General features: G+C 43.6%; 1 protein-coding gene across 1 annotated transcript in view; it reads right to left on the bottom strand.

Moving 5' to 3' along the window:
* LOC127582617 (cathepsin L2-like) overlaps window positions 1–26,815 on the bottom strand; it is a 195,890-nt gene that overhangs the window by 82,611 nt on the left and 86,464 nt on the right. The gene's annotated exons all lie outside the window — the stretch shown is intronic.

Genomic DNA, 26,815 nt, shown 5'->3' with positions numbered 1-26,815 from the left:
GGGAACCTCTGTGGACAGAGGTACAAGGTCCTGGCATCGAGGCCTTGCAATCTGATCACAGGTGGAACCTGGGCACACCCAGCTGTTACCATTGACTCAGGCCAGACAACCTGATTGCTTTAAGCAACTGTGCTGTGCATTGCACAACTGTATGGAGGAGTGGGGCAGTGCTAAGTCAATGCCACAGAAAGATAGCCAGCACCTTCAGGAAGAGACTTTTGGAAGTGTCTGAAGTAGATGTCAAGGGATCTCTGTGGTTGTCAGATGCTGCCTAGGAGGCCCAAATCAGATAGTAGAAGAGGACAGACATAAGAATATAAGACCATAAGAAACTGAAGCAGGAGTAAGCTATTCATTCCCTTGTGCCTGCTCTGTAATTTAGCAAATTAATAGCTGACTTTTTTTTACCTCAGCGTCACTTTCCTGCACTAACCCCATTTTCTTCAATTGCCTTAATATCTAAAGATCCAACCGTTTCTTCCACGATGGGTTAAAAAAGTCCTGCAGACGTTAATTCAGGAGAAAACTGAAGTCACAGGATATGTTTATGGCAGGAGCCTGAAATTCAGAAGAGGGTGTGGTACTGGAAGACATGCAATCGTATTAGTGGTGTAGCTACAGTAAAAAAAGACTGCTGATAAAAGCTCCACAGCTTACAACTTCAGTCATCAGAAGACATTCCCCCCACCCACTTCTATTTCCTGCCCACTTTCCTGTGCATTCACACAGCACACCTGAGGACAAGTATTACAACATATCTGACATGCAGATTGTCAACTATTCTACCTAACAGAGGCACTTTCAAAACATCTGCCAAGTCTCTCACCAATACGCTCCTTCCTTTCTTGCAGAAGATGTCAGACAGCTGGAGACAAGTTGATAATGGAGGAGGAAGAGGCAGTCTGCACACGTTCAATGAACTTTAAGAAAGCACTCCCTTTTCAGTTAGGAGCAGAGTCAACGTTCTGATGCCTGGTGATGTTGAAGGGAAAGTCACTTAGGACTTCTTCATATCATATCCCCTTTCTGCCTCATACCACACTGTGCACATGGGCTGCAGATGTGTGAAACAGCCACTTCTTTCGCAGCTGTACTTTCACACCACAAATCACCCCTTGCCTTTCATTTTCATTTTAGTTGTTAAGAATGTCGAAGCCTGTGTGTAAGTAACATTGGAAGAAGTGTGGCTCCTAGACTGTGCTGTACTCAGTCTGGTCCTTGCTAGCACCAGCTCAGATACTGACACCATTTGGACTTTACAACTGAGGGGAAGACATGTCCACATTTGACCAGACACAAATGTGCAGACTTTCCTTTGCTTATTGTTTTTTGGCAAGTGGACATAACAAGGGCACCATTTATTGTCCATCCCTAATTGCCCTGAGCAGAATGGCTTGCGAGGACATTTCACTGGACAGTTAAGAGTCAAGCACATTAGTGGTCTGGAGTTACATTTAGGCCTGACTGGATAAGTCTGGCAAATTTCCTCTCCTGAAGATATCAGAGAACCAGTTGGGCTTTTAAGTACAGCTTGGTAGTTTTGTAGATTAGCTGTTATTTTAAAACAAAAGCTAGATCATCAGCTGAATTTAAATACCAGAGCTGCAGTGGTGGTAACTGAACACTCATCCCTGGATCATTAGCCCAGGCCTTTGGATTATTAACTTAAATGCTGCACCCACCTCCTTTCCTGACTGGCGATAGGATAGGAGATAGGAGAGCGTAGAGGGTGTGGTTTCATCGTTCTTCCATTGTTTTAACTCATAAAGCAGATCCATCGGCATCTCCCAAGATCTCTTGCGTACACTGGGCAGCCCAGCAGGGAGCTTGCACATAATGAAGCAAAGCTTGGAGGAGTCTAGCCATAATACTTTGACAAGAGCATGGAGATCATTCTGATGAGAATGAATCAAATGGTCAGCACCATGATGATTCCAATAACATGGAATCTAAGCTGACAACTTCCTGGAATTTAAGATGGGTTGTCTGTAGTTCTGGGAGGCACTGCTTACAGGAGCCCCCAAAGGTCATCATTGTCCCCCACAGTGGCATAGGGAGGCACCATCCTAGGAAAAGGCATTAACTCCATAGAAGAGGCATCTGCTGATCTCTCTCAGGATAACAGCACTCCTACTCCCCGATAGGACTCTACAACACCGCCACTCCTGTCCCCCAGCCTGCTTAGTGCCACAAAACAAAGCTGGGCCAAACTATTCTGACCCACAGCAAAATCTTTGGCCAAGATATTAACACAGACACGCTCTGGGTTGAGGCTCATTTCCCTGTCCATTCAACATGGTGGGCCACTCGTAGAACTCACAAAATGGTAGGCCACAACAGCCTGTGCAGTCTGATAGTAGCTGCAGAGCTGTCCATAAACTAGCACATGGCCACAGGAATGTCCCACTAGTGAACAACATTCTGCTACCAAAAACTCATTTCCCATTCAAGTAGCACCGACAGGGGACCATAGGTTATGGGTACAGTTCACCAGCCAAAGGGTAAAAACATGCAGTAAAAGTAAAAGCACAGTAAAAACACGCTGAAAACAAAAGCTGAGAATAACTTACTTACACTATTTGACAAGGTTAAATCCAAATACTGAAGCATGTGTTTGTTAGGAATGAGTCTACAGTCACTCTACCGCCTATGAAAATATGGTTGTTCTCACATTGAACTTGAAATTTTGGTGGGAGGAGAATACAATTGAGTGTAAAGTAACTGTAAAGAACAGGGCAAAACTTTCAAATAGCTGGGACTTATAATACTAAAATATAAGGATTGTAGGCAAGATAAAAAGAGGGAAAACTGACTGTAAATGTTGCTGTGATATTTAATGGATTTGAGGTGATAGCAAACTGATATGGAGGAATGCAGGCAGTTCAGAAGTTCAAAGGGAGAGAGGACACTGAGAGGACATTAGAAAGGGGCATGAACGCATCAAATAAATTGACATCAAAGGTGGAAAATTTCAAACCGAGATGATGCTTAACAGGGAGATAGTGTAGGCCAAGAAGCACAGGAGTGATGGGTGAACAAAGTGATGTGAGGAAGACACAGGGTGCAGGGCTTTGGTTGACTTCAGGTTTACAAAGGGTAGAAAGAGAGAGGCATGCCAGAAGAGGATTGGGTGTCAGTGACAAGCGAGGAGGTGTGGACTAGTTTTATGCTGGTTTTAGCAATGACACAGATATGTAGTCCACAGATCACCTCATGCCCAGGTAGGATGCAGAAGTTACCTTGGTTTCAGACAGTTGCCACTGAGCCCAGAGAATGGTGCTTGTGGCTTTTGTCTTCTCAGTATTAAAATAGAGGAAATTTCAGTGCATCTGCTGTGGTTTTGGCAGGGAGCAGCATCTAATTGAGAAGTAGGAGGGGCTAGAATTTCGATCCTGGGGGAAGAGTGGTGACAATACAGCACTAGAGGAGAAGCCTGTAAATCCTGACAGTGACCCTGAGGCTTCAAGTCATATTGTGACCTCCCTTTAGTGGTTGGATAGTAACACAAAAATAAAATGGCCTCACAGAAAGCTGCTGACATGTGAGTGGTCTTTATTCAATGTTTGCAAAGACAAAACACTGCCATTATAAGATAGTGATTGCAGGTGATCTCCAACTATGACAGCATAGATAAGAATGGATGTAAAGTCGTGCAAGTTGGACATCACTTGGAGAAACCACTGAGGATAGAAAGCGCTCTGGGTAGGAACTTTAATGTCCATCAACCATACTTATATAGCATTAAGAAAGAGGACTGAATCCTGGAGAATATAGGCAGAAGGTGCGTGAGGCAGACATGAGAGATACATTGTGAAGGAATAGCTTATCTAGACCTTGCCCTCAACAAAAATTTATCAAAGATAAATGAAAATTTTAAAGAAAAATTGGTAAATGAACATTTTTTAAGAACTGCAGATGCTTGAAATCTGAAGTAAAAACAAAATGCTGGAAACACTCAGCAAGTCAGACAGCATCTCTGGAAAGAGAAACAGTTAACGTTTCATGAAAACCAAAACTGCAGATGCTGGAAATCTGAAATAAAAAACAAAAATGCTAGAAATACTCAGCATGTAAAGCAACATGTGTGGAAAGTTCCTGACAAAGTCAAAAAGTCCTGACCTGAAAAGTTAACTTGAAAATATGGGGGATCGATGAATAGAACAAAGGCAATATCTCTGATACTGTGAGACCAAATGAGTTAATGTAACAGTCAGAGCAGCAGTTAGAGGCACACTATGCTTCTTTATCTGTTTGTTGTGTTAATGTGTGACACCCCAGAAGGTCAGGCTGTGCTAGTAGATAAAAGAGAAACTGAGCCAAAATATTAATGACAGGTGGAAATGAGCAGCTCTGATGATCATGTTTCTTAGGAACAATCATCCCAGCCCTAATGGATGAGTACTAATGTTGATTTGTCTATATGGACTTCAGAGAAACATTGGATAATAGGCCACATGATAGAAATGAGTGAAATTTAAGACGATGGAATTAAAAGGAGAAAAATTGTAAGGAAGTGAGATTAACAAAGCCACCTTAAACAGTGGATCCCTTACCTAATCTAATTTCCATACAATGGATCTCCCTGGTTTGGGTTTAGAACCACTGTTTTTTTGGTACATACGATCGGTCTGGCCTTGGGCATAAAACTCAGAAACAGTGAGGAAAATGGTAATCGACATCCGAAGAATAATGCAAGCTTTGCGTAATGGACAGTCAGACAACAGATGAATTTTAACACAGAAAAGTATGAAGTAACTCCTTTTACCACTCTGTCCTTTTATCTTTATTTTCTGCTTAACTTTTCCACTTGTCCCCTTATTTGCTTTGTCCATTTTCATTTTATTCCTGTTTAGTAACTGTTTCATTTTGTTTTAAACTTTTTTTGAAGGGGCTTGCCTTGAATCTTACTTCTGTTTTTCTGTTTTCTAATATTTTCTTCTTGTCTTCTTTCTTAATGTTTCCCTGCCAAGCCTTAACTAGAGTTCAGAAGCAAGTGGAAGAGCAGTTAATGGAAAAATAGAATAGAAAACCAACCCTTCATGATTGCAGCTCCCTCACAGGTTCTTACATTTCATTAGAGAAGCAGAGGTACCCTCTACCCTGATGCAAGGTCTTGACCCAAAACATCCACTATCCTTTTTCCTCCACAGATGCTGCCTGACCCATTGAGTTCCTCCTGCAATTTGTTTTTTTGCTCCATATCCCAGCACCTGCAGTGTCTTGTGTCATCGTCTATCTTGTTGTGTGAGCCAAAGTTAGTGTGGCCATGCGATCTGACCATTTTGCATCAAACCCATATTGGTCCTTGTGGAACTGCTTTGATCCAGTTGTGATCCGAAATGGGAATCCTGCCTAACATTCTTCTCTAAGCCCATGGGCAGTGAAGGCAAATACTTATGGTGGTTAAGTTTAGAAGAGATGCTGAAGTTATTTGTCTTTTATGAATTAATGCCTCTGTTCTGCATCAGTTTTTCAATAGTTGATTTCATTTCAAATGATAATGAGTGATCAGTGCTCATGTTGCCATAGTTGGAATTTAGTCCAGCGAAGTGGGTGAGGATCAGGAGAGTCTGATGCAGCTGGTGCATGCAACACAGCCTACACACTTATCATTTCCATGGTGCTACTTGTCAGTGGCTGCATTAATGAAATGGAACGGAGGATGAAATGGAGAGAAGAATCTAACTTGGCAGAATCAGACATTGGTGATGGAGGCTGGAGACTTGGTCGAAATTAGATGCTGTGATACCACTGAGTGTAACGGAGCTCATTCAATAACAGTACTTTGGTAGCTGGAGTGCAACAGACCAACATATTACACATCTTGTGGTGGCTAGAAATTGGGTACATTAGCATCTGGTTTCAGCAGAAATAGCACATAAATTTTACCCAGTTTAGATCATAATAGACAATAGGAGCAGAAGTAGACCATTCGGCCCTTCGAGTCTGCACCGCCATTTTGAGATCATGGCTGATCCTCAACAATCAATATCCTGTTCCTGCCTTGTCCCCATATCCCTTGATTCCCCTATCTATAAGAAACCTATCTAGCTCCTTCTTGAAAGTGCCCAGAGAATTGGCCTCCACTGCCCTCTGAGGCAGTGCATTCCACAAATTCACAACCCTCTGGGAGAAGAAGTTTTTCCTCACCTCTGTCCTAAATGGCCTAGCCCTTATTCTTAAATCATGCCCCCTGGTCCTGGACTTCCCCAACATCTGGAACATATTTCCTGTCTCTATCTTGTCCAATCCCTTAATAATCCTGTATGTTTCAATCAGATCCCCTCTCAATCTTCTCAATTCCAGCGTGTACAATCCCAGTCTCTCCAACCTCTCAGCATAAGACAGTCCCAACATCCCCGGAATTAACCTCATAAACCTACGCTGCATGCCCTCTATAGCCAGGATATCCTTCCTTAACCCTGGAGACCAAAACTGTACACAATACTCCAGGAGTGGTCTCACCAGGGCCCTGTACAAATGCAAAAGAATCTCTTTGCTTTTGTACTCAATTCCCCTTGTAATACAGGCCAACATTCCATTAGCCTTCATCACTGCCTGCTGCACTTGCTCATTCACTTTCAGTGACTGATGAACAAGGACTCCTAGATCCCTTTGTATTTCCCCCTTACCTAACTCCACACCATTCAGAGAATAATCTGCCTTCCTGTTCCTGCTCCCAAAGTGGATAACCTCACACTTATCCACATTAAACTTCATCTGCCAAGTATCTGCCCACTTACCCAACCTATCCAAATCACCTTGAATGCTCCTAACTTCCTCTACACATGTCGCACTGCCACCCAACTTTGTATCATCAGCAAACTTGCTAATGTTATTCACAATGCCTTCATCTAAATCATCAACATAGATCGTAAACAGCTGCCGTCCCAGCACCGAGCCCTGTGGCACCCCACTAGTCACGGCCTGCCATTCTGAGAAACATCCATTCACCCCTACCCTTTGTTTCCTATCCGCCAACCAGTTTTCTATCCATGTTAATACCCGCCCCCCTATTCCATGAGCCCTAATTTTACCCACCAATCTCCTGTGCGGCACTTTATCAAATGCCTTCTGAAAGTCGAGGTATACAACATCCACTGAATCTCCCTCGTCTATTTTCCTGGTTACGTCCTCAAAAAACTCCAGTAGATTAGTCAAGCATGATTTGCCCTTGGTAAATCCATGTTGACTCGACCCAATCCTATCACTGCTATCCAAATATGCTACTATTTCATCCTTAATAATGGACTCTAGCGTCTTCCCCACCACAGATGTTAGGCTAACTGGACGATAGTTCCCTGTTTTCTCCCTCCCTCCTTTCTTAAAAAGTGGGATAACATTAGCCATTCTCCAATCCTCAGGAACTGTCCCCGAATCTAAGGAACATCGGAAAATGATCACCAATGCATCCACAATTTCTAGAGCCACCTCCTTTAGTACCCTGGGATGCAGACCATCTGGACCTGGGGATTTGTCAGTCTTCAGCCCCATTAGTCTACCCATCACCATTTCTTTCCTAATGTCAATCCACTTCAGTTCCTCTGTCACCCTCTGCCTTTTGTCCATCCTTACTTCTGGGAGATTTCTTACATCTTCCCCGGTGAAGACAGATCCAAAGTACTTATTAAATTCGACTGCCATCTCCCTGTTTCCCGTAATAATTTCACCCAATTCGGTCTTCAAGGGCCCAACATTGTTCCTAACTAACTTCTTTCCCTTCACATACCTAAAAAAGCTTTTGCTATCCTCCTTAATATTCCTGGCTAGCTTGCCTTCGTACCTCATTTTTTCTTCCTGAATTACCTTTTTAGTTAAATTCTGCTGCACCTTAAAAATTTCCCTATCTTCTATCTTCCCACTCAGCTTGGCTCTGCCATACTTCTTCCTTTTTAACACAATGCTATCTCTGACTGCCTTTGTCAGCCACGGTGGCCCCTTACCCCTCTTTGAGTCTTTCCTTCTCTGGGGAATAAACTGATCCTGCCCCTTGTGCATTATTCCCAAGAATACCTGCCATTGCTGTTCCACTGACAATTCTGCTAGGATGCCCGCCCAGTCAACTTTAGCCAGCTCCACCCTCATGGCTCCATAGTCTCCTTTGTTCAACTGCAAAATTGACCCTTCTGATTTGCCCTTTTCCCTCTCCAATTGCAGATGAAAACTTATCATGTTATGGTCACTACCTCCCAATGGCTCCTTTACTTCAAGTTCTCTTATTAAATCCTGCTCATTGCACAGCACTAAATCCAGAATAGCCCTCTCCCTGGTCGGCTCTCGTACCAGCTGCTCCAAGAATGCATCCCGGAGGCACTCTATAAACTCCCTTTCCTGGGGTCCAGTACCAGCTTGATTTTCCCAGTCCACTTGCATATTGAAATCCCCCATAACTACTGTGACATTACCCTTGCCACATGCCAACATTAACTCACTATTCAGCTTGCACCCAATATCCATGCCACTGTTCGGAGGCCTGTAGATAACACCCATTAGGGTCTTTTTGCCCTTACAGTTCCTCAGTTCTATCCACACTGACTCTACTTCTCCTGATTCAATGTCCCCCCTTGCAAGGGACTGAATCTCATTCCTCACCAACAGGGCCTCTATCAACAGCTATTGATTTTGAGTGAAATTGCATCACTGGAAAAGAGGACCTAATTCACATTATCACATTTGAAGTTCTGGCATCTGACAACATCTCATCATGTTATGAGTTGCAGAATGCACACTTCCACTTTAAAGCATAAATTGAAGCTTTTATGTGGAAGGCAACAGCTGTTACCGAAGGAAGAGCAGCCTGCAAACCCGGAGCCTGAGGGCCATGAGGTGCAGGCTGCAGGGCAGCAGGATCAGGAGGGAAAGAGTGACGAGTGGGGCGACTGGGAAAGTCGTAGCAGAACACCAACCCTTGTCGCCTTTCAGCAGAGCGGATGAAGCAGGTATTGACTACATAAGCAACAAGGAACTCCCTGATATAGAAATACTTCTCAAAGTTACGTGAAGACATGTTTGAAGCTCTGCTAATTTAGAACATGTCCCTTCAGGAACTGTGCAGGTCTAAATTTGGATGTAAACCATGATTGCACCGTCTCTAACATCTTTTTGTCAATTTCATTGACTTTATATGAGGGGACTGGCTGGGTATTTCCAGCTGTGTTTCTTTTCTTTATCATTGAATCAGTTATTTTTCCCACCACCCATGTTGAATTGACGTGTTCCATTCCCATTCTTAAACACGGGTATTACATTAGCTATCCACTGGTCCTTTTACCCTTACTCCTTTCATTAATTAATTATTAAATATGTGAGGCTATGCCTCTGCAGTCTGTTCCCTGGATTCTTTTGAAATGCATAGAAGTAATCCATCTGGAATGTAGGATTTATCTTCTTTCAGTTTGATTTCTTTTACATATGTATCCACTTTATCTATTTTAAACATTCCCACGTAATTATATGTCATCCAACACTACACCCACCTGTTCTATCTCTGGAAAATACTGAAGCAAGAAAGTAAATTAATATTTCTGCATCTTACTGTTGTTACTGATCAGGTTCCCTGTATATCTATAAAGGACCATATTCCCATCCCAACCTTGCTCTCTTTTTGATGTGTCTGCAAAAGATGTTTTACATTTTGTTTTATGTTCCTTGATGACTTAATCTCATCTTCCCAATTGATTTTTCTCTACTTCTCTCCTACATGTTCTCTCTTACCAGACTCCTCTGCTAAACATGCACTTAATGTAAGCCTCTTTCCTTACACTCAATTAGTCCTTCATGGTCTTTTTTCATCCATGAAGTCTCATGGGCATTTAATTTGTTATTTCCGTTCAACAGAATACACTTTCCCGCACACTGTCAAACAGCGTTTTTAAATGCTTCTTAGTGTTGCCCTACATTGACATTTTCCAGTAATGTTAATCATTCTATCATCCCAAATTCTATTCCCAGCTCCTTAAAATCAGCTTTCCTCCACCTTATTAACCGAGGTTTTCTTATGTACTTCTCTGTTTTCAGCAAATTGTACTTTGGTCTCCTCTTACCTGCTCTGGTTTAAGTCTTTTATTAGACATAACAGCAACAGCTCCCTAATTGGGCATTTTACGTATTGGTTTAGAAAGGAGCCCTGTACATATTGGAGGAACTCCATTCCTTTATCACCTAGATAATAATAATAAAAAGATGTCCTACTCGTGTTGGATGACCTCAGGAAAGATTGGGACATTGTTTTGTCTCTACGTGTCTATGGATCAATTGAAATTGTCATTCCAATAACTTGTGAAATGTAGGGAACTCAAAAAAAAAAGCCTCATGAGATGAGAAAATGGAAAATGTAATTTGAAAACTTCCATGGGCTATTGCTGGCTGGTGTTGAAGTGGTCCAAAAATGCTAAACACCAAAATTGGATTAACATTAGGAGGTGCGTTAGGAACTGCTGAGGACAAAGATTGCTGCTAATGGTAGGTAATTTAGTTTCTAGAGAGATTAGCTGATAAAGCTGGCATTTATTACTCATCCCTCATTGCCCCAAAAAGATGATGATGGATCATCTCTTGAACCATCAGTGGTTGCAGTTGGATTCAACTTGGCTTAATACGGCACTTCACGGAGATCTGAATAGCAAGTGATTTATTTTAATTTACTAGGATCATGAACAGGAATGTGTGGTGAGTATTGTTCCCTAAAGGACATCATTGAACACCAATGTTTCTATGAAAATTCAACAGGTTTTGGTCAAGAATACAGATGCCAACATCTAATTTCCAGAGTTTGTTTTGGCAATGAGCTGAAGCTGTACATGGGAAGTCAGAGTTTCCACTGGAGTCCTCAGTGACTGGTTGGGTTCTGTCTCTACTTTGCAAGGAGTGCCAAACTTAAGCACGTCTTTCTTGCATGCTGCATTACAACCACACAACCATCTTCTGCCCTTCAGCTATCCAGGTCCAACCAAATGCTTAGGCCCTGGCAAATAAGGCACAGAACACAGAAGCATCCAGTCACTGATCTGTCATTGATGGCCACCAGTTCAGATAACAGTGTTCCATTCTCAATCGAGAGAAGAGTCATAGAGCATGAAACAGGACCTTTGTCCTAACTCGTCCATGCCAACCAAGATATCCCAAATGGCTCCTATGGCCCATATCCCTCTAGGCCTTTTCAATCCATGGACCTGTCCAAATGACTTTTAAATATTGTAATTGTATTCACCTCTACATTTTGCTCCAGCAGCTCGTTCTATATATCCACCGCCCTCTGTGTGAAAAAGTTGCCCCTTAGGTCCCTTCTAAATCTTTTCCCTCTCACCTTAAATCTATGTCCTCTAGTTTTAGACTCCCCTGACCTGGGAAAAAGTAATTCAGATGCTCTGTCTGTCCATACTGAGACAGCGGGCAGTAATGGTTTGGCTTTACCAGCAGCTACAGCACTATAGTTGGGTCTGCAGGTTTTGATAGCGAGCACGGTTGGTTATAAGATACTGAACCTATGGACACAGTAGATCTGCACCCAGTCTACCACAGCAGCTATTATATGCCACCTTTTCCTACAATAGTGTTGCATGCCTAAATTTCAGATGAGAACACCTCTGGGTCAGACTGTTGGGGGTATCTTGGGGAGATGGGATTAGAGTGGATGGGTGCCCAATGGTTGGCATGAATATAGTGGCCTGAATGGCCTGTTTCCCTCCTGTACATCTCTATGACTCTCTCACTCTATCATCTGTATTACTATCCCTGTACACAGATTCCAGCATGCTTGAAATTTTAATCCTGTGTTTAATGTAGTTGTTTGTAACTGTTTGTTAACGAATAGGTCACATATTTTCTGGGCAAATATTGTGAGAAAGCATTAGCTGTTTAGTGTGCTACAATCTTAGGCAAGAAGCATCTTGGAGTCCTTGGCACTTTATTCCGCAATAGCAGTGCACCAGAAAGAAGTGTGGGAACGAGCTGTTAGGATTCAGATAATTTCTTAATATTCTTAACAGTACTTTCGTTAGTTCGTTATAACTTCTAACCACTATTTCCAAACATTTTTCATTTCTTTTGGCAGTTCTCTATCGGTACCATTCTGATTTTTCTGCAGTGATTTTACAGCCCCTACACCATGAGCTCAAGCCACACGCCAATTGAAAATGATGGTCGTGAAATTGGTTTGTGTAGTGGTTGCTTTCTTCAGCCTCAAGTCCACAATTTTAGTGCAACTTACATCTCTCCACCAATTACCCACCTTCCTCTGTCTCCCAACTCCACCCCTCCTTCTTGGCAACCTGGCTCCATCTGCACATCGTCCTTCACCCCTCCTTGGGGAATCTATCACCCACTGGCCCCTATCTCACCACATCCCTTTCCCCTTTATACCAGCTAGCTCTCCTCTCCACTCTCAGTCCTGATGCAATTTCACCAATTCCTTTCCCCCAACAACTGCTGCTTGAGTATCTCCAGCAATCTGTCTTTTTTTAAAAAACCTCTCAGCAAGTGGCATCACTCGGTTGCCCACACATCGGATGCATTAGCCAGCAGTATACAGTATAGGCAATTGATGTTGTGAGTCCTCATTGAATTTAATTTGATGCCAAATTGGGTCACAGCAATCCAACAAAGGCTTAGTGTTAATCAACATGAGGTTTCTGTGGTTCAGCAATATGAAAACTAATCCCCACCTTGGACCTCAATGATCAGCTTGTCTGCCGTGGAAATGTTATTCTGAAATATAAACCAAAGGTTTTTGGGAAGATTTGATCTTATTTGGTGTTCATTGCTCCAACCTGACACCAATATCATTAGGAGTAAGTGATTTTACTCGTCCACACAATGAGCACTAGTTGTGAAATGAAAGATGTCAACACTGAAACAGATGGGCTCTTCAATTCCTCTTTCAGATACTTTTTGTATGTGGTAGAGGTTTCTGTCTCTGCCACTCTTTCAGCCTTGTTATGTCTTATCTTTCTCAAAACTATTTTTTAATTATGCTTTAAGACTGAAATCTGTTTCTTGCAGCCTTATTTTCAGGCTACAAGTCATGAAATGCCAAGAGGTGCCATGTGTGTTTCTACACAGAATATAGTAGTGTAGTGAGTGTTGTGGTACAATGTACATTTGCATCAATAACAGTACATCCAAAATGTTTCTCTCCATAGATGTTGCCTGACATGCTGGGTATTTCAGCATTTTTATTTTGGATTTCCAGCATCTGCAGGTTTTCCCTTTCTGATACAGATCCTTATTCATTCTAGTCATAATATAACCTTATCTCTTCCAGAACTGGGCAGAGAGCCCTTACACCAGCAGTGTTTATCAGGTTTGAAATCTCCAAGTGCATCTTCCTGAGTCTGGCCTGGACTCGTATTGTTCTCATGAGACCAAAGGGAGGTTAGGCTGTAATCTACATCAATCCATCTAGAAGATACCAAATTCCAGGTCAGGCTCATTGTCAAGAATTACTAATTTTGCTGTAAATATATTTGGAAATTTTACTTTGAAAGTCAAAAAACATCTTTCCCATCAGAGCCACCAGTTTAATGATAACTTATTGTCAACAATTTACTGTAAAGATGTAATGGAACATAGAACACTACAGCACAGTACAGGTCCTTCAGCCCACAATGTTGTGCCAACATCTTATCCTGCTCTAAGATATATCTAACCCTTCCTTAACACATAGCCCCCTATTTTTCTATCATTCATGTGTCTGTCTTAGTCTCTTAAATGTCCCTAATGTATCTACCCCCACGACCTCTGCCGACAGTGTGTTCCACGCACCCACTGCTCTATGTAAAAAAAAAACTTACCCCTGACATCCCCCTTATACCTTCCTCCAATCACCTTAAAGTTATATCCCCTCACATTAGCTATTGTTGCCCTGGGAAAAAGTTTGACTCTCCACTTGATCCATGCCTCTTATTATCTTGTACATCTGTCAAGTCACCTTGCACCCTCCTCCTCTCCCAAGAGAAAAGCCCTAGCTCGCTCAACCTGTCCTCATAAGACATGCTCTCCAATCCAGGCAACATCCTGGTAAATCTCCTCTGCACCCTTTCTAAAGGTTCCACATCCTTTCTATAATGAGGCGACCAGAACTGAACACCATACTCCAAGTGTGGTCTGACCAGAGTTCAAAGAGCTGCAACATCACCTCGCAATACCCTGACTAATGAAGGCCCAACACTCCATACTCCTTAGCCTTATGGACCTGTGTGGCAACCTTGAGGGATCTATGGACGTGGACCCTAAGATTCCTCTATTCCTCCACACTGCTAAGCATTCTGCCATCAACCTTGTATTCCACCTTCAAATTCAATCTCCCAAGGTGTATCACTTCCCACTTATCCGGGTTGAACTCCATCTGCCACTTCTCAGCCCAGCTCTGCATCCTATCAATGTCCTGTTGTAATCTACAGCAATCTTCTACACTATCCACACCACCACCAACCTTACTAACCCATCCTTCCTCATCCAAGTCATTTTTAAAAATCACAAAGAGCAGAGGTCCCAGAACAGATCCCTACAGAACACCACTGGTCACTGACCACCAGGCAGAATAGGCTTCATCTACCACTACCCTCTATGGGCAAGCCAATTCTGAATCCACACAGCCAGGTTTCCCTGGATCCCATGCCTCCTGAATAAGCCTTCCATGAGGAACCTTATCAAACACCTTCCTAAAATCCATGTGCACCACATCCACTGCTCTACCTTCAATGTGCATCGTCATATCCTCAAAGAATTCAATCAGGCCCATGAGGCACAACCTGCCCCTCAAAGCCATGCTGACTGTCCCCAATCAACCTATGCTTCTCTAAAGGCCCATAAATCCTGCCTCCCAGAATCTTTTCCAGTAATTTGCCCACCACTGAAGAAAGACTCACTTGTCTGTAATTCTCAGAGTTATCCCTACTTCCTTTCTTAAACAAAGGGACAACATTTGCCACCATTCCAATCATCCAGCCCTACTCCTGTGGCCAGTAAGGACACAAAGATTGTCACCAAAGGTGCAGCAATCTCCTCCTTAGCTTCCTTTAAAAAACCTTGGATATATCCCATCTGGCCCCGGTGACTTATCTATCCTAATGTCTTTCAATAGTTCCAGCACATCTTTTCCTTACATAGACATGCCCTGGCATATCAGACTGTCATACACCATTCTCTCAAATGTCAAGGTCTCTCTCTCGCGCTCTCTCTCTGGTGAATACTGAAGCAAAGTATTCATTAAGGACCTCCCCTACCTCTTCCAACTCCAGGCACGTTTCCTCTTTTATCCCCGATTAGTTCTACCCTCACTCTAGTCATCCTCCTATTCTTCACATACATGTAGAAGGCCTTGGGGTTTTCCTTGATCCTACTGACCAAGGACTTCTCATGCCCCCTTCTAGCTTTCCTAAATCCATTCTTAAACTCCCTCCTGGCTACTTTGTAACTCTCCAGAGGCCTGTCTGATCCATGCTTCCTAAACCTTAGGTAAGCTTCTTTCTTCCTCTTGGCAAGATATTCTCCATCTCTTGTCAACCATGGTTCCTTCACTCTACCATCCTTACCCTGCCTCAATGGGACAAACCTATCCAGAAGCCCATGTAAGTACTCCCAAAAGAACCTCCACATTTCTGTTGTGCACTTCCCCACAAACATCTGTTCCCAATTTATGCTCCCAAGTTCCTGCCTAATAGCATCATCACAAGACAAAGGAGCAGAAGTAGGCCATTCGGCCCATCGAGTCTGCTCCATGAGCCAAACTAAACTATTCCTATCTGGCCCCAATTTCTGGCCTTTTCCCCATATCCCTTGATACCTTGACTAATTAGATACCCATCAATCTCCTCCTTAAACACCCCCAATGATCGGGCCTCCACAGCTGTATGTGGCAAAGAATTCCATAAATCCACAACCTTCTGGCTAAAGAAATTTCTCTTCATTTCTGTTGTAAACCCTATAATTTTAAGACATTGCCCTCTTGTCCTGTTCTCACCCACCAATGGAAACAGCTTAGCCATATCTACTCTGTTCAGTCCTTTCAACATTCAAAATGTTTCTATGAGGTCCCCTCTCATTCTTCTGTACTCCAATGAGTACAGTCCAAGAGCCGACAAATACTCATCGTATGCAAGCTCTTTCATTCTGGGAATCATCCTCGTAAATCTTCTCTGAACCCTCTCCGACATCAGTACATCCTTCCTAAGATAAGGGGCCCAAAACGGCACACAGTATTCCAAATGAGGTCTCACCAGTGCCCCCATAGAGCCTCATCAATACTTCCTTACTTTTATACATTATACCTCTTGAAATGAATGCCAACATAGCATTCACTTTTTTTTTAAACCACTGATCCAACCTGGTGGTTAACCTTCAGGGTATCCTGTACATAATTCCCCCTCCCCCAGTTAAATACTTTCCCATATCGTCTGCTCCTATCCCTCTCCAAGGCTATGGTGAAGGTCAAGGCATTATGGTCAATGTCTCCAAAATACTCTCCCGCCGAGAGATCTGAACCCTGATCAGGCTCATTGCCTAGTACCAGATCCAGTATGGCCTCTCCTCATCAGCCTGTCCACATACTGTGTCAGGAATCCTTCCTGGACACACCTAACAGACTCCATCCCATTTATCCCCTTTACACTAAGGAAGTGCCAATTAATATCAGGGAGGTTGAAGTCACCCATGACAACAACTCTTATTGTTGCACCTCACCAAAATTTGCCTCCCAATCTGCTCTTCAGCATCTCTGCTGCTATTGGGGGGTCTGTAGAATACTCCCAATAGAGTGATCGCTCCCTTTCTGTTTCTGACCTACACCCACACTGACTCAGTGGAAGATTCCTCCAGGACATCCTCACTTTCTACAGCTGTGTCACTATCCCTGATCAGCAAAGCCACTCCCCCACCTCTTACCTCCATCCCTGTCCCTTTTGAAACATCTAAACTCCAGAATATCCAGCAGCCATTCCTGCCCTTGCAACAGCCAAGTCTCTCTAATGGCCACGTCATAGTTCCACATACTTACCCACGCCCTAAGTTCATCAGCCTTGGTCCTGATATTTCTCATTAAAGTAGACACACTTCAGCCCATCCAACTGACTGCAATTTTGCCTTTTCAACTGCCTATCCTTCCTCAGTTTTTCTACACTCTGCATCTACTTGTACACTAAATGCACCAACCTCTGACTTATCACTCTGGTTCCCATCCCCCCACCAAACTAGTTTAAACCCTTCCCAACAGTTCTAGCAAACCTGGCCGCAAGAATGTTGGTCCCCCTCCAGTTCAGGTGTAACCCATCGCTTTCGTACAGGTCGTACCCTCCCCAGAAGAGATCCCAATGATCAATAAATCTGAAACCCTGCCCCCTGCACCAATTTCTCAGCCACGCATTCATCTGCCAAATCACCCTATTCTTACCCTCACTGGTGTGTGTGGCACAGGCAGCAATCCAGGGATTACTACCCTTGAGGCCCTGCTTGTCAGCTTCCTACCTAACTCCCTATATTCCCTCTTCAGGGCCTCATCTCTTTTCCCACCTACATCATTGGCACCAACCTATGGCTGTTCACCTTCCCCCTTCAGAATGCTGTGGACCTGATCCAAGACTTCCCTGTCCCTGGCACCAGGGAGGCAACATACCATCTGGGAGTCTCTTTCACATCCACAGAATCTCCTCTCTGCCCCCCTTACCATGGAATCCCCCATCACTACCACCCTCCTCTTCTCCCCCCTTCCCTTCTGCACCACACAACCAGGTTCAGTGCCAGAAACCTGGTCACTGTGACTTTCCTCTGGTAGGCCATTCACCATCTTCCCCCCCCCCCCCCCCCCCATCTCCACCAACAGTATCCAAAGCAGTATACCTGTTATTGAGGGGAATGGCCACAACGGCACTCTGCACTACCTGCCTATTCTCCATCCTTCCCCCAACAGTCACCAAAGCTTCCTGCCTCCTGCAGCCTCGGAGTGACTGCCTCCCTGTAGCTCTTGTCTATGAACTCCTCAGTATCCCATATGAGCTGAAGGTCATCCCACTGCAGCTCCAGATCCCTAACACAGTCTGTGAGGAGCTGCAGCTGGATGCACCTCATGCAGATGTAGCTGTCAGGGAGACTGGATGTCTCCCAGAACTCCCACATCTCACAAGCTGAACACACCACTGACCCTGGAGCCATTCTCACTGCTCTGCACTACAGGGAACACCAACTCAAAGAAAGAAAGTTCCTGGAGACTTACCTTTGCCTCTTCTCACCACAGCCTCAGCTCCCCCACTCACCCAATGACCACTCCACTTATACTTGCCTTCCCTTTATTTGCTGCTGTTAATAAGCCAATCAGCAGGTAACAATTTGCAAATGTGCCTCGTTTAGACTCTTGCAAGGTGAAACTCACCAGCTCCCGCACAGAGACTCACCAGTTCTCAAGCGTCCCGCTCAAAATCTCGCTCCAGCTCCTGACTCTGCATGAAAATGCATTCAGTACCTGTCTCCTCTCTGTGAAAATATTTACCTGTGGTTGTCTTGGTGTTGACTTCAGCCACAATCTTTAGCTGTGTTGGTATTTACTTCTTCATGGAAGGAGGGTATTCAGCCTGTTAGGTCCACGTCAGCTCCCAACAGAGCAATCATATTAGTCCCATTCCCTCCGCCCGCCCCCCCCCCCCTCACTCCCGCCACCTTTTCACTTTAACACAGCCTTTTCTGCTAGCCTTTCAAATATAACTTTTCCATCGGTCTTTTTTCTCAGCGTTGTGTTACTCTTACCATTTCAGAGTAACATATGAGCATATGGTCAAAGAAATCAGGAGCATCAATGAGTCCACATTGGAATACTCTGCACAGAGTTGGTCTGGTCATTTAAGAAACATGTTAATGGAATGGAAGCAGTTCGTAGAAAGTTTACCAGAATAACACCTGAAATGAAAGTCAACAAAAAATCTGCAGATGCTGGACTTGAAACGTTGGCTCTGTTTCTCTTCCCACGGATGCAGTCTGACCTGCTGAGTGTTTCCAGCATTTTCTGTTTGTGTAATACCTGGAATGGGTGGGTGTCTTATGAGGAAAGTTGGGACAGGTTAGGTTTGTATTTGCCAGAGATTTGAAACATATGAGGTCCTGAGGGTTTTTGAGAGGATAGATGTGGAGATGTTTCCTCTTCTGGGAAAATCTCAAATTTGTAGCCATTATTTTAAAAAAAGGGGTCACCCATTTAAGGCAGAGATGAAGTGAAATTGTTCTTATTCAAAGGACAGTCTTTAATACTCTTAAGGCAGAAGTAAATAGACACTTGACAAGCAAGATGTGAAGGATGACCACAGGTTGGTAGGACTGCAGAGCTGAGGTTACAATCCGTCATTCAAGGGGGCCAGATGGCTTATTCATGCTCCTGATTTGTATGTTCAGTCAACACCAACACAGAATTTCCCATGTATTTCTTTAGACCTATGCTTAGTGTTGCAAAATGAGCATTGATAATATGTGAATTTAGAGTGAAAGTACTTTAAACAGAAAATGAGCACATTCTGCTCCACGATAGCATGATATCTAGAACAAAGTTCAGGCATTCTTACGACATTATGAAGGCTGACCATCATTGGTATTGTCTGCAAACAAAGGATGATAATTTATTAGATGGGAATCTGGCGCACATTTCCATTAACAGTCAAAATCACATGAACATTCTCACCCCGTCATCTTGAGTCAAATGATTTTTTTCGGTGATCATTTTATGGTCCCACAAAGGTCAGTTTTTTTTCATAACCGTCTCCACTACCTCCATTGCAAACAGTCCTTGTTAACAAAGATTGAGAAACATATTTGCCCAAATTTCTATTTCTGATTTTGAGGTCAGGTAGAAACTGTGAGAAAGTGAAGTGTAATCCTGGCCAGGATTTCTCAATACTTCAAAACACTGAAATGTGTAAACTGCAATGAAGTTTATTCTCTTTGCCTTACTTGGTCTGATCTCCAGACCCATGGCAATGTGCTTGACTCTTAAATAGCCTAACAAGTCAAACATTTGTTCCATCACTGCTATAGAAAATGGATAAAGTCAAACAGACCACCGGGGATCGACCTAGTCAGCAAATTCAGACACGGCAAAGTCAATCCCAACACAATTGACCTTCCAAACTCCACCTCACAAACAATTTGGGACTGTAGATTTGTCCCATGGACCAGAGAAGCCACTGCCTGACAAAGTTGTCCTCACAGAATCATCCTTTAAAGACAACATGCCAGACTCCTCCATCACAATCCCTGGGTATATTTTGTCCCACCACCAAGTCATATCCACCAGAAATGGCCACATTGTGGCTTAAAGGAGTAGTGAGTAGCCCTCAAATTCCTCAACATTGAATTCAAATCCCATGAAGAGTCAAGGCACCAGGTCAAACATGGGCAAGGAATCTTTGTCCAAATATCACCAAATATCTTCCTCCCTCGTTAGATGAATCACAGCTCTTCCATGATAGAAAAAAACACTGAAAATAACAATGAAGCAGAATGTACTCTGGGTTGGTACTTCAGAGTGTATTGGTAGCTCCACCACAGACTGAAATGGCTGACTCCTGATGAATATGTCTGCCAGGGTAAGTTTGTGAATGTTGATAAACACAAGAGATTAATAGTAAACTGCTGGAAGAACTCAGCAGGTTAAGCAGTATCTCTGAAGACAAAGGGATGGTCGACGTTTTGGGTAGAGGCCCCGTGTCAGGGCTGGTGTAGGATCTTGACCTGAAACATTGGCCATCCCTTTGCCTCTACAGATGCTGCTTGATCTGCTGAGTTCTTCCAGCAGTTTATTATTTGCTCCAGATTCCAGTATCTGCAGCCGCTTGTGTCTCCAACACAAGACATAAACCTTCTTAACCTCATCCTGCCCATTCTACCTGTGGCAAATGCATCTGCCCATGAGAGAATTGGTAGAAGTGGCCACTGCACAGTCCTTGTGCAGACAGAATGACACCTTCACACTGAGGCCAGCCTCCATTGTGTCATGTGGTATTAGAATTGTGCAAAATGGGATAGACTCAGGACAGATCTGGGAGCTCGAATCTGGGCATCGAAGAGGTACTGTGGACCATCAGCAGTTGCAGAATGTGCACCACCCAATCTGTAACCACTCTGGTTTGATCCTCTCACTATCACACCAGAGGATCAATCCTGGTTTGATGAAGAGTGTAGAAGAGCATGCTGGGAGCAGCTCTGGGAATACCGAGAAATGAGCTGGCTGCCTTGTGAAGGTGCAGTGCAGGACTACATACCTACCAACCAACAAAAGCAGCCTGAAGTAGATAGCTTTGCAACAAACAGAGGAGATCTAAGCTCTGCAGGCCTGCCACGTCTCATCATAAATGGTGATGGACAAATAAACTGTTAACTGGAAGAGGCAGCTGAAAGACCATCCCTGTCCTCTGCGCATGTGTGCTGCAGGTAAAGCTGAAGCATTTGTAACCATATTTACAGAAATGCTACTGAATCGAAGATCACCTCAGCTTCCCCCGAGATGCCCACCATCACAGAAACCAGTATTCAGTCAAATTGATCCACTGCACATGATGTCAAGAAATAGCCAAGCATATTAGATACAGACAAAGCTGTGCAAGCAGACAACATCCCAGGAGATTGACTGAAGATCTGCACTCCAGAACCAGCTGCACTTATAACAGAGCTGTTCCAGTACGGTTATATCACTGCCATCTACCCAATAATGTGAACTTTCCCAGTTACGTCCAGTCGACAAAAAGCAGGACAAACCTAATCATGCTAATTACAGCCCAATCAGTTTGCTGAAATCATCAGCAAAGAGGTGGAAAGTGTTGTCAACAGTGGTATCACAAGGCACTTATTCACCAATTTCCTGGTCAGATGCTCAGTTTGGACTTCACCAGGATCACTCAACTCCAGACCTCATCAGAGCTTCAGACCAACGTGGACCAAAGAGCTGAATTCCAGGGTTGAAGCGAGAGTGATTGCTCTTAGCATCAAGGCAGCATTTTACTGAGTGGGGCATCGAGGAGACCTGATAAAACTGAAGAGAGTTGGCAGCAGAGCAAAGACACTTCAATGGCTGGAGTCTTACTCGCACGAAGGAAGATGGTTATATATATTGCAGGTCAATCACCCCAGCCCCAGGACATAACTGCAGGAGTTCCTCAGGGCAGTGTCCTAGGCCCAACCATCTTCAGCTGCTTCATCATTGACTATTCTTTCAACATAAGGCCAGAAGGTGGATGTTCTCTGATGATTGCACAATGTTCAGTTCCACTCATATCTCGTCAGCAAATGAAGCACCCCATGCCTGCAAGCAGCAGGACCTAGGCAACATTCAGGCATGGCTGGCAAGCGGCGAATAAAGGGCAGCCTAGTGGTGAAGCTAGTTGAACTGCTGCCTCACAGCTCCATGGACTTGTTCATTCCTGACCTTCAGTGCTGTCTGTGTGCAGTTTGCACATTCTACCAGTAACCACGTGGGTTTCCTCCAGGTGCTCTGGTCTCTTCCCACATTCTGAAGACATGCAGGTTGGTAGGTTAATTGGCCTTGATAAATTGCCCCTAACCACCTCCTCTTATCATTCAAAGGCATTACCCTTGCTAGGTCCTCCATCATTAACATCCTGGATGTCCCTATTGACCAGAAACTCAACTGGACAGTGGCTACAAGAGCCAGTCAGAGACTGGGTATCTCATGATTGCTTCTGACACGTAGTCAGAAAGAGATACAGCATTGAAGCAGGCTCTGTAGCCCGTCGATTCCATGCCACGCATCAGCTACCCATTTAGATTAATTCCAATTTTTTCTTCTCCCAACATTCTGATCAACTCCCCCCAGATTCTGCACTCACCTACACATGAGGGGAAATTTACAACAACCAATTAACCTACCAACCTGCACATCAAACTGGAGCTTCCAGAGAAACCCGTGTGGTCATAGGGAGAACATGCAAACTCCACACAGATAGCACCTGAGGTTAGGATTGAACCCAGGAGTCTGAACCCAGGTGTCTGGCACAGTGAGAGTGTGGCTCAACTAGATGTGCCACAGTGCTGCCCACTTCAAAGCACAAGTCAGCAACATGATCAAATACTCTCTACATGCCTGGATGCACACAACTCCAGCAGTATGCAAGATGTTTAGCATCATCCAGGACAAGAGACAAAGTTAAAATGCCTTCCCACAAGAGGTCAACCTACTTGACTGGCACGCCATCCACCCTAACCATTCATTCCCTCCACCATCAGAGCCATCTACCCCATGAAACTGGAGTTACTCACCCAGGCTACTCTGATAGCACCTCTGAAACCCGGAACTTCTGTCACCGAGAAGATCAAGAGCAGTTGGCTCATGACAACACCACCATCTACAGGTTCCCCTCCTAGTCACACACTGTCCTGCTAAAGGGAGATAGTGAATATGTCCATGATAAACCTGGGCAGTGCAGACAGTTAAGTGAAAATTACCTCGGAAATCTTTCCTTCTCAGTGCTGACAATCTTTTACATGATAACGTTAGGTTCATAATCATTGTACTCAATATGGGGTATGGGGAACCAAGGGTTCTGGGGATTAGGCAGGAAAATGGAATTGAGCACACAGATTCGATCAGCCAAAGTCTTGCTGAATAGCAGAGAAAGCTGGAGGGGCTGTATGACCTACTCATGTTTCTGACGCTGCATAGTCGCAAGTCAATAAAAAGAACACTTCAAACCAGAATTCGCTCAAATCTTGAATCCTGCATGACCCCACAGTACAGAAAATGCTGGAAAGGGGTGAGCCCTCTAACATTTATTCTTACTAATCTCCTTGTTCAGTACAGAATACATCAGGAGCACAGCAGGTTCAATGGAAAGACTCTGCAATCATGACTGATACCGAAGCACATCTGTAAGTATGCCCAGTACTGATATCAAAATAAGCATAAAATTAACCAAAGATAAAAATTAAAAGGGAGAATTATATCTCATATTTTTGTTTTGTTTATCTTCAAAAAAGAGGAATTTGATTTTCAAGTATCACTCTGAAAGTCAGGAAATGTGTGATGTTACTTCCATAGGTTTCCCAATCAGTGGTGTTGCCATGGGAAGTGAGGGCGGATCCTGGGATGCTGCACATGTATTTAACAGGTGCACCCAATGTTCAGTGAAACTTCAAGGGCAAGGTGAGTTTGCTAATTCAAGCCTTCCGTCTTATTCCTTGTGTAGAGTGAACGGGACAGGACTGGAAGGTATGTGATGGAACAGCAGGCGTGGGACGGGATCTGTGTGTATTTTACATTAAGGTCTAGATGGAACAGGGAACAAATTCCTTGGTCTCAGTGTTTTTGGGAGTGTATTACCAGTCACTTATCAACAGGTTAATGAACTTCTGATCCTCTGTATGTTTAACCCACCGGGTCCGTGCCAACCATCGAGCACCCATTTACACTCATCCCATTTTATTCTTCCCACATTCCCATCAACTCCCCCCAAATTCTACCGCACACGTACACTAGGGGCAGTTTACAGTGATCAATTAAATTCCAACTCACACATCTTTGGCTTGAAGAAGGAAACACACACGATCACAGTGAGAGTGTGAAAACTCCACACCAACAGCAGCTGAAGTCAGGATTGAACCTGGCTCACTGGAGCTGTGAAGTAGGAGGTGTACTAACTGCATCACTGTGCTGTCCTAATTCTTAAACATAGGAACACTCCCTTCAGCCCACCATATCTGCCGACAGTGATGCCAATCGAAACTAATCCCAGCTGCTTGCACTTGCTCCGTACCTCCATTCCCTGACTGTTCATGTGTCTGTCTAAGTGCCCCTTAAAAGTTGCTATCATATCTGCTTCTCCCACCTCCCATGGCAGAGCGTTCCTGGCACCTACCGATCTCTGTGTAAAAAAACTTGCCTTGCATATCTTTAAACTTTCACTTTCACCTTCACCTTCAACCTATATCCTTTAGTATTTGACCTTTCCATCCTGGGAAAAAGGCATTGGCTTTCTGAATCTCTGTGTCATTGACTCTCTGTGTTTCTCCTAATTTTATATATTTATCTCAGATTTCCTCTCAGCCTTCGAAGCTCCAGAGCAAACAATCCAAATTTCTCCTCATACTTTTTCACAGGATATAGTTAGCAGTGGGGCAGAACTTATTGCCTTTTCCTGGCCACATTCAGAATGTGGTTGAGGGTTATTTATTTGATGTACTTGGGATGAAGATGATTCCAGAGCGGTATTAGGTGGTGCACCAACCCAATGATACGGAACGGGGATGGAATATGACTTGGAAGTATTGTTGTTTACAAGACATTGCTGTCAAATCCTTCTTGGTGATAGAGGTTACAATAACTTTGGTAATTTGCTGCAAGTCCTGGAAATAGATTATCCTGAGCCAAAGTCCAGCAGAAAGTGGAGTCTGGCGGTGAGCAAACCAATCATGTGTAATGTTCCCTTCTTGATGCTGCTGCACCATCCAGGGCTGTGGTCATTATTCCATTACATTTCACTTGAATCTTGTAAACTTTGGAAAGGATAAGATGGGTCGGAATGTGAGTCATTTGTCTCAAAGTACCCAGCCAGTAGTTGTACCTGTACCTGTGGTATTGTCATGGTTGGTTCCAGACTCAATGGTCAATGATGGACATTGTAAATGGGAGCTTACACAGGAACTTTGTTGTTTATAACAGAGAGACTAAAGTAAGAAGGCAAAGTTCACCAAAGGAACGACCATATTTATAAAAGAATAGGAGCAAAGGGTATCCAGATCAAGGGGTGGTGGCTGATGATAAAGTGTTGCAGTGAATGTATAGCAGGAAAGCTTCATTCAGCCTAACTGGCCATGCCAGTGTTGATACTTGTCATAAGCTCCACCCAATCCTCCGCACTTAACTAAATCCTCAACATTTCCTTTTTCCCTTTTTTGTGTGAACTAACTTCTGATCCCCTCAAGTCTTCACTTTTCGGGGAAATAAAGAGTTCAGCCGGTTAATTGTTTCATGTCAGGATAATCTTTCAGTTCTGGCATCATTCAGTAAATTGTTTCTGCATCTTTTTTGGTAATTCTGTAACCATTTTTACCTGGGGACCAGAACTCCATGTGTAATCTGTACTGGGGTCCACACAGAAGTCTGACATAAATGCCTCGGCTTTTTAGTCTAATCCTTCAGAAATGAATCCAGATGTTTTAGTTTTGTCATGGCCTTACTAACTCATGTTGCAGCTTCCAGTCATTTGTACATCAGTGCTCCCGGCAACCCCTACTCAATTTACGCACATATGTGGCTTCCTTGTTCTTCCTACTAAGTGTGTAACGTCACAGTTATTGAAGCTAAAATCCTTGCCCCAGTAGCACACCCTGTCAGAAAAGTCATTCATTTCCTTCTGTACTTTTCCACTGTCCTTTTCTGAATTAACCCCAATTTGGTGTCAGCTTTAACTTTTGAAATTGCTTCCAAAATTTGTAAATAATAACAAGGAGTGCTCCCATTTCCAATTCTTGTAGAACATCACTTCCCAGTTTGCGTGGCTTCCTTCAATTACTTCTGCTTGATTTCTGTTTTGGGTGTTACCTGTTGATTGCAAGGAACGCCTAATGGAGATAAAAGTTGGCAGAGATGAGAAGTCACAAGGATAGAAATAGCCATCGCCAGTATTACTGCATAAAAATTTATTGAATGTACAATACATTTCTGCTTCCACCAAAGGCATTATAAGCCATTTATTATAAAACAACAAAGAAAGGTTCTTGGCGGTAGAGTACACATCTATGCATTATATTACTTCAGACTTATCTTAATTGTTTTTTTTGGATGTTGGCATAGTTTACAGGGCCAGCATTCATTGCCCATCCCTGTTTGCGC

This window comes from Pristis pectinata, chromosome 24, assembly GCF_009764475.1.
Source record: "Pristis pectinata isolate sPriPec2 chromosome 24, sPriPec2.1.pri, whole genome shotgun sequence".
NCBI lineage: Eukaryota > Metazoa > Chordata > Chondrichthyes > Rhinopristiformes > Pristidae > Pristis > Pristis pectinata.
This window is presented reverse-complemented; position numbering and strand designations above follow the sequence as displayed.